This window comes from Amphiura filiformis, chromosome 20, assembly GCF_039555335.1.
Source record: "Amphiura filiformis chromosome 20, Afil_fr2py, whole genome shotgun sequence".
NCBI classification, from domain to species: domain Eukaryota; kingdom Metazoa; phylum Echinodermata; class Ophiuroidea; order Amphilepidida; family Amphiuridae; genus Amphiura; species Amphiura filiformis.
In genome coordinates, this window is record NC_092647.1 from 13069399 (window position 1) to 13078593 (window position 9195).

The following is a 9195-nucleotide window of genomic DNA, read 5'->3' on the forward strand; positions in this document are numbered from 1 at the left end:
TGCTTTTATCATTATACTAGTTGTTCATGTAAAACATTTCATCAGATTTGGGTGCCGCAAGCTTTAAACTTTGCGTTTTATGTGGCATCCACAGCTCTACACATTTATTTTATTTTAATGTATTCTATGATTTATTATTGCTTTGTACTATGTGTATATTGATCTGAATCTGAATATGAATTCTCTTTCAAATAACACTTGCCTACCAAAAAAACTTGGAACCAAGACGGTTTTAGTGAAAGTTCAGAACGATATGCTTCGATCTCTTGATAAGTGTGGTGTTTATTTGGTGTTACCGCCTTTGACACTACAAACCGTGGAATTTACTACGTCGTCGTCTTGAATCGATCGGTGTCATAGGCTGTTCCAAAATAATTTCAGTACTATAGATAAACTTCAGCGCATACACCTCTGCTGCACGTGCAACGTGTTCTTTCTAAAATACTCTTCCATTTATTGTCTTCGCTGGTTCCAGGTCGTCAACGGATTCAGTATAAGATTCTTCTTCTCACATGGAAATCAACGGATTTGTACCATCTTAAACAACTCAACTTCCTTCCTTACTCTCCGACCGAGACACTCAAGGTCTTCAGAATGTCCATTTTCGGCACCTAAGACTTCTTCTTCCTATGGCGACAGAGCATTATCTTCGTGTGTATCCAAGTTATATGGAACTTTCTTCATTTGAACTGGATATTAGGTATTGCATAGACTCTCTTGATGTTTTCCAGAAAATAGCAAACTTACCTCTTCAAATGTGTGTATAATACGGTCTACCTTTGATATGTCATGCTTTTATTTTTATTGTTTTGATGTATTTTGGCTCCGGATAGTAGTATGATGCGGGTTTGCTCCTCTTTCCTTGAGTTGAAAGGCACAAACTTAAGTCTCTTTAAGGGTGGATGGGCGGACTAAAAGTTGTGTTTTCTCTTATAAGTGCTTCTGTAGTTCTATTAACGTCTACTTTATTCTATAAACTGTATATTTGTGTGAAAATTGAGGGCGCTATTTACATATATTTTAAATTCAATTATGCGCAATAATATGAGTTACTCCTTTTATTTCATGATAAACAGTAGTTTGAAAATGTCCTTGCTAGGCCTATGTGTTACTAATTTTTTATGATGATTTATTATAGACGAATCCAATTTCACGCATTCCTGCACCTCAATGGCAGCCATAGCCGCGACGGGGACCCAGCTATCTCCCCTAAAATGTGAAATGATGCGGCCTTGAAGGGTATTTTAAACTGCATTCTATCACTCGTGTTACACGTAGACAAAAGAATGATGACAGTTTACAACACAAAATAATCTAATCGAATTTTAAGCGGCTTTAATCCACGCAATTAGGCAGTCACGACACCAGTTTGGTGCTGCGGGGGCAACCCAATAATGGCCGACCAAATCCGACCATGACTTGGCACGTTGGATTCGTCTATAGCTGCAAACAGGATTTATGATAAATAGCGCCATCAGTGTTCAACTTTTCTGGTATGTTATTCAAGATCATGGCGAGTAACTATGGGTTTATACCGTTTATGCATCCTGGTCGAGACTCGAATGTATCGAGATAAAAGTGCACAACCCCATAGTAAAGTACGACTACATTGACAATGCACTTGCACGAACGTAATTATTCGTCATACGCTTGAGAATTCATCAGTTATAATAAAACGGTATACAATTTGTAAAATTATAGTAAACAACATTGTTGTAATTTGTGATGCTATAGTCAACAACATTATTGTGATATGATGTTGTACACTGGAGTACAGAGTAACAAAATTTTAAGTTCAAATATCACCATTGGATAATAAGATACGTATTTTGTATAATATTGTTTTATGATTTTGTGCTTCGAAAGTATACATAAAACATCAATAAAGGATGTTGATGAATGATGATGTATGTTGATTATTGTGTTGAGTATTTATACTTTGATTGAGCCGAGCGATGGTGGAATGTAGTCCACGTTCCTCGTTAGTTCCTTTCTTTCTTTCTCAGGTCCCACAAAAAATACGTGAAAACGTCGTTATCCGAGACCTTAATATATCCGAGCCCTTATCATTTTGGTTCCATCCTTTGGTTCCCTACTGGAGAGCGAGTTGGTGCAGCGGTCGTTCCCTCACCACTGAGGTCCCGGTTCAAGCCCCGCGGCCCGCGGACTCATGTGCACTTAATTTATCCCGATTCCATGCTCGCTCTCGCAGGTTTTCTCCGGGATCTCCGGTTTCCTCCTGCTTTCAAAAATCGGTGATTAATTGCTTTGGTTATCAAAAACTTCCTTCACCCAATGGAATTTGGGGGGCTGCACAGATAATTGGTGGATGTTGCAATCAAAGTGCGGGTAGGTTTGCGGTATTTCGGCTGCACAATGCCTAGTTGATGCGATCTGATTGTGATGATTCACCAAAGTGTGAAATTACAGCGCTTTGAACACTCCGAGATCTGTGATAAGGCGCTATAATAATCCAGGTACTAACCGTTCGTTCGTTTTCCTATCTGTTTTTCATTTACAGTAAAGACTAAAAAGACTCAATTTGTTTTATTCTTTTATTCATATGCCTAGAATGTAAACTTAAATTAACCTTTTCTTGAATATTCTATTTTGATATAAATTGCAAACGAAAAACTGCAATAAGTCGACTTTTTCAGTTTCAATTACGTTTTTCCTTTTTCCTTTTCACACATTCTTGTGTCGAAAACGGTAAACGACCGATTACTGTTTTTCATTTTCTTAAAATGTAAGAGAAAAAACAAACCCAGAAATATAACGTTTAGATTTCTGATTTTGAATTAGGAAAAAAGAAAATAAGTCATTTTCCATTTTCTTAATGAAACGAAAAAGCGAAAACAGTCATTTACCGTTTTTCTATTTTTATAAATTCAAAATAGGAAAACGGAAAAGGATTGTTTTCCCTTTACCATTTTAATATGCAAATTTGATAGGCCTATTTGAATGTATTAGTCATGAATAATTAACATAATTGTGTCTGCAAATATTTCACTGCATGAGGGAATATCAGCTGACTCGACCCACGGACAACTTGATCTCAAACGGAAAACTGTTTATTTCTTTTTTCATTATTCAAAATCACAAGTCTAGATGGTATGTTTTTTTTTTCTTATTTGAAGAAAATAAAAACAGTAAACAACCACTTACAGTTTTTTGACGCAAAGATATGCGAAAAGGATAAAGATAACAAACTATAATTTAATGAGAAAAAATCGACTTGTTACTACTTTTCTTTTGCTGTTTAGATACTAATAAAATAGTTATTTTGAGTTTACATTCTAATTAAATCATAACAGAATAAAACAAATTGTGTGTTTTTAGTTTTTACTCTAAGTAAAAAGAGATAGGAAAATGAACGAACGGTTAGTACCTGGATTTATAATAATACCGAAACTTATTATTATTTATTTACTGGTCAATTGGGATAGAATTTTCTAGTTTTTACATTATTCAAATCAACCTAGCACTTTGATAAAACAAATTAATAAACAACATAATAAACAAAGTTCCATTCACAGTTTACAAAAGAAATCAACATTTATTGCACATTCAAGCTGTTTATAAAAACAATATTGACCCATGACAAATTTCTGTCAAACTTTACATTAGTTTTGTTGTTTTAACAGGTTAACATTATTATTTGACAGGAAAACAACGTAGCTTAATAAAACAATAGAAAAAAGGTAGGAGGAAACAAATTATGGTACCAATTTCCAGGACAGAGAAGTGAAAATCTTTTTTGCGAAAAACTCTTTTCGACACACTTTTTAACACAGGTTTCTTCGTGAAAATGTAAATAACATAATACGTTTAAAAAATTTTAAGCTACCTACGATATTATTTCAAAATTATACCCTATGCACATGCGTAATTTAGAACAAAGACATTCAAAAAGGTAACATCGTAATAAATATTTCAGCAGCTTGGAAAGAACAGGCATGCAGGTTTGATAAAGAGTAGCTATTGGTTATATGCAGGGAACGAGGAACCACGCATCGCACACTAGCACATTTAAAACAATAAGATAAGCTACAGAAAAATCTCCGGACATATACCTGCCTGTGCAGGGACTTGAACCCCAGACTTTCGGATAGTGCTTTTGGGCGACTGGAAGGGAAAGAAGGAAGGAAGGAAGAGAGAAAAGAAGGAAAGAAGTTGTTTGCTCTGGGCGGATTCGAACCCGAGACCCCTCGCCTGCCAAGCACTAGGTCGCCGACACTTAAATACACGGGTATTTCACTGGCCGGGCCAAAGGAAGCGTGCCTACATATCACTAAGGGTGTGATTGTGTCATCACATCCCGTGAGGTGCACGCACGCGCAGTGAAGTTGTTTAGTATTTTGTAGTACTCATGCCGGTTAGGGTTTGATGCTTACCTACCAGCCTGATCAAACAAGTACTAGGGAAGAGGCTTACGCATCGAACCCTGGAACAAAGAAACACTGAAACATTACACACTATTGACTACCGCTCAACTGTAATTGTTTATACTTTGTAGCGAAAAAATATGTTAGTTGCGCAAAAATAAATAAAATGTACATCCACAATTATAGTATAATTACTGATTACTACAAAATATTCACCTATTTACTCAATAATGTTAAACAAGCAGCATAAATGTGTAACAAGCCTCTGTCTCACCCTGTTGTGTTGATTTTCCTTTTCCATTTCCATTTCCTAAAAGTGCTTGGCACTATACACTTCCTCCATTCTTCTTTCACTTCATTAACAGCACGCTATTGTATTTGAGTTTTATATCTATTATATTAACACAAGTTTAAAGGAGTTTTTTTTTAATTCTAGCATCCGGCATCCTCTTTTTATGGTATGTTTGGCGAGTTATGCATGATATTACATTGCACCACGGGCCACTGTACTGTAATTTCGTTCTGTTAACAGAACGTAAATACAACAAAATTTGACGATATTTTTGCTAGGCGAATGAATCTGTAAGATTTTGTTAGCACACAAACATTATGTAGCCAGAGGTTTCCAGTGGTATAAAAATCTCAACTTTTTTTTAATAGAAAAGTGAAGGATGAGGCTAAAGATCACGAAATGTCCCTTTAACTGAGCTGAGAGAGATATAACACTGCTTTATCGTTTTATGAGAATTAAAATTAGGGGTTTCATTGTTGGGCCTCTGGTAATAACAATAAAGCTCCCCTCCTCCTTTTTTAGCCGATTTTGGTATAAAAATGAAAAATTAAATATACCTCAATTTCACTATTTATTACTACTCCTTAGATCACAAAAGTATGCCTCCTGCATTAGAACTACGTGTTAATTATTTACATATATCTATTGTTTGAATTATTTACATATATCTATTGTATTAAATAACAGATTTCTTTCTACAGGATGAGTCATAATGATCTGTTGATTAAAATAACAAATTTCGAAAATTCAAAAGTTATAGTCAAGAATAAATACAACACTCTATCAACTGCAGTGTAATGTAATTCGGGGTGTCCACGATTCCCGAAATAAACTAGTAAAGTTTGGGACAGATCATTTTGACTCAACCTGTACATGCAGTGTTCTTACAACACTGCCTGTAGATGACACCGTCATACATATTGCTTACAAGATACAAATTATTTCAGCAAATATCAGGTCATTAAAATAATAGTACACAAAACATGACGCAAAAACAACTAGAGGAGATGCTTCAAAATTCTGCACCGTGTTGATGATGTAAGATCGAATCTGAGTCCTTCTTTTCTGCACCACGTTGCCTCCAAAAGCTGAGATGACTTTCTAATATATTTTTGTTTAGAGTGTGTTGCGTTGTTACTGCTTATGTATTCTTGCATGTTCGTAGTCTATTTTAATACAAATAACCCGCCATATACCTGTATAAAATCATTGTCTTTTCGCAAAAAAGTATGACCGCTGTCATGTCGAAACAAGCTCGCTACCGAATTTTGGCACGAATTTCTTGAAAGATTGTGCCATTTTGACGAAAGACCTAAAGGCAACAACCTCGCACTTGCCGAAATGAAATAACATTGTCGAAATGCCGATATTTCGGTATTCTGACGTTTGATGCAGGTGCCTTAACATAACACAGGTTGTCTCCTGTCTTGGCAAAATATGGCATCTCGTCAATGCTATAAAATACGCTGACATGATGATATTTCGGTAGCGCAAATGGATTCGGCAAGCAAACGTTTCGACATAACACAGCTACAAATATAATATTCCCACTGGCAGCAAGACATTAGAACACTGCATGTACTTTTAAAACTCTGTTCTTCAAAAAACTATTGGGACTTCTGACTCGGGCTTCTGACTGCTGTATACTAAGCTTAATTAAGTATTAATTATAAGCTTAATTTTCAAATCGATAGCGTGGCCTTTTGATATTTGATGGTATCTATTTTGGTTTATTAGAATTTGTCATTACCAGAGTTTGACATTACCAGATTATTAATACCAAATCAGCAGTGTTACTATTTGAACTGTAGCGAGTGCATAATTGGAGATTAAACTACCAAGAGATTATCTTCAGCCGAAGCCGTGAATGCGCGCAAGCTCAACGGGCACTGGGGAGGAGGGCAGGTTGCCGAAGTACCTCTACCGATATGATATGCCGATGAGGTGATATTCTGTGCATAGTTTGAAATTAGAATCGATGCGACATATACCATGGTTTATTTCACTACCCAGTTCGCTTGCAGAAGTCTGATGATATTTCGGCAATGATAATTTGTGCCAAAACACTGCAGATTTTGGTAATGCCATCAGCTCGACATTTCGGCATTACTTGAGACAAATCATCAAATCATAAAAAATAATAATGCAGAAATGCATGTCCCAACAAATTCACATCGTGCATTCCTAAACATATTCAAACTTAATACAAAATCAATAATAGCTAATTGCGTTTATTATTTCAGTAAATTGCGATATTTCAGCATAGGTGCGATCATAATTGCGATAATTATTCCAGTAATTGTCCACACAGAAGCTTCAATTTTATGGCACTTATATTCACGATGATAGTACCATAAGTATTCATTCTTTGCTATAAATACAAGGTAGACATACATTGTACAATCATTATAAACATATTTTAAGGATGCGCATTCGCTACACAATTGCTCTATAATACACTGTAGGCACTTAGGTATATTCCTTTGCTGTATGGTGCACACAACTTTTCCTTGTATGATGGGGATATCTTCATGTCATGTCTGGCTCCAGCCATGTCCTGGTGCCTAGGGTAGCAAACAACCCAAACCCGCGCCCGAACCATACATTACAAAGAAAGACAACAAGTCCGGGAAGTAGATAGTCACACTTTCGATATGGCAATGTATATTCAATCTACATATTGTGTGGTGATTGTGGATATGCTGTACATCAATCACAGCACAGCTGTTTTCAGAGGTTGCAATTGGCCAATACCGGTACCCATAGTACATGTAGTAACGCCACGAGACGTATGCAAGTCATACCGTGAACCAGGGCTGTCAACTCTCACGCATTGGCCGTGAGTCTCACGCATTGGGTCAATTTCTCACGGTCTCACGCCAAGGTAGTATAATCTCACTCCTAGGTAGTAAATCTTACGCAAAATGCTTGAAAATTAGTAAAATCTTACGCATCGTCAAAATAATTCATTGTCCCTACCATCCCCCCGCCACCCCACCCTGCTTTTCACATTCTCGAAGGCCATGGCTCAAATAATCATGGGTCAAAATGAACATTGTAATCGACAAATCCTGGTACGGCTCTGTCTTACGCCAAGCAATTCCAAAAAGTTGACAGCCCTGCGTGAACGGATTTCAAAAGTATAATGCAGTGGCAAGGGACCGTAACGTAGGCATGCAATAAATCGCTATTTGCTAGTGGCAAATCGCGTCGTTACCTTGATTTAACACACTATGAAGATAACCCCATACATTACATTTATATAAATTGTTTATAGAATCTAAATTATACTCAATAACAAAAAAGTACGATAACAACAACAGTGGTGCAGCCAGACTGACCAAGGATGTGGTGTTGACATGTGTCATATGGCGCGAAAACTGTACTGTGTATTACTGTCAGATCATCGTATGATCTCACTAGGATTGCAAACCCTCATCTATATTATCTCATTATATTTGTACATTTACCTGTGAATGTAGATTGAAAGTTAACTGTGCCTCTGGCAATACGACGACCATTATTGGCGTATAGTGTTGGGCAATGTAGGGTCCTGCACGGACGTCAGACCGATATTATAGACACACGTATGCATAAATTGGCTTCCTCGAGGGTGTGACGTCAGCACTTTGTCGCTGTTACCTCGCGCGTGTACTACAGATGTACACGCCAGTTATTTGAGTCAACGCACACTGCACACTCACTGACGTCACTGTCTCGAGGAATCCAAATGGACTATAATAGAGGAACTTCATTTTATGCAGGGATGCAAGTAAAACCATCCTCGGGCAAAACAATCAAATTTAATTTGGGGCCGGAGATTCGGATCTGCGGTTCGTCTGCAGACGTGTGGCAACCCCAAATTTAACAATGATTATTATGATCTAATCAGTTAATTCGTAAGTTTATAAGCGCAGGATTGAGTTCAAGTTCGAGTAGCATATCCCTGCAAATAATGAAACCCAAGAATATTATTCTCTCAATTGAATTAGCATATTCGCATTGGTACCTATTTGTTTCTTTAAAAATCCATGAAACCTTGAGCGATCATCAGTAGCATTCATTTTCAGTGTTTCTAGTGAATTTCTAGTGTGTTTCTAGTGTGTTTCTAGCGTCTTTCATTATGCGATGGCTGTCCAATTTACATAAATAAGTTTGTTTCCAGAACAACTTGGATCCTTTTGAAGGCTAATAGAGTTTTTGATAGAATACATCGATAAAAATGCTCTTAAATCAATTGCACAATGACGCTCGAACATGGACCCATTATGGACCAGCATCACTCAAACACGAAAATGTCTAAACCATTTACTTTCATACAACCTGTTTTGATTTAATCTACAATACTATGATAATATTTCAAAAAATGCCATGTCTTTCCACTCCATACAACTCAATATGCGAAGACCAAAAGAAACCCACTATAATGTAATACTATGAAACATATGTATTTGTTGTCCACAATAATCATGGATGCCTTCAAAAAGTCACTGGTCGTCGTTTTTTCAGTTTTTGTTT

At 36.7% G+C, this 9195-nt stretch overlaps 1 protein-coding gene across 2 annotated transcripts in view; it reads right to left on the minus strand.

Moving 5' to 3' along the window:
* Positions 1-3529: 3529 nt before the first annotated feature.
* Positions 3530-9195, minus strand: part of LOC140142867 (uncharacterized) — a 29818-nt gene continuing 24152 nt past the window's right edge. For both annotated transcript variants that reach the window (XR_011857595.1, XM_072164888.1), the window contains one exon: positions 3530-9195. This exon is cut by the window's right edge and continues 1144 nt beyond it. The gene's annotated coding sequence lies outside the window, so the exon portion shown is untranslated.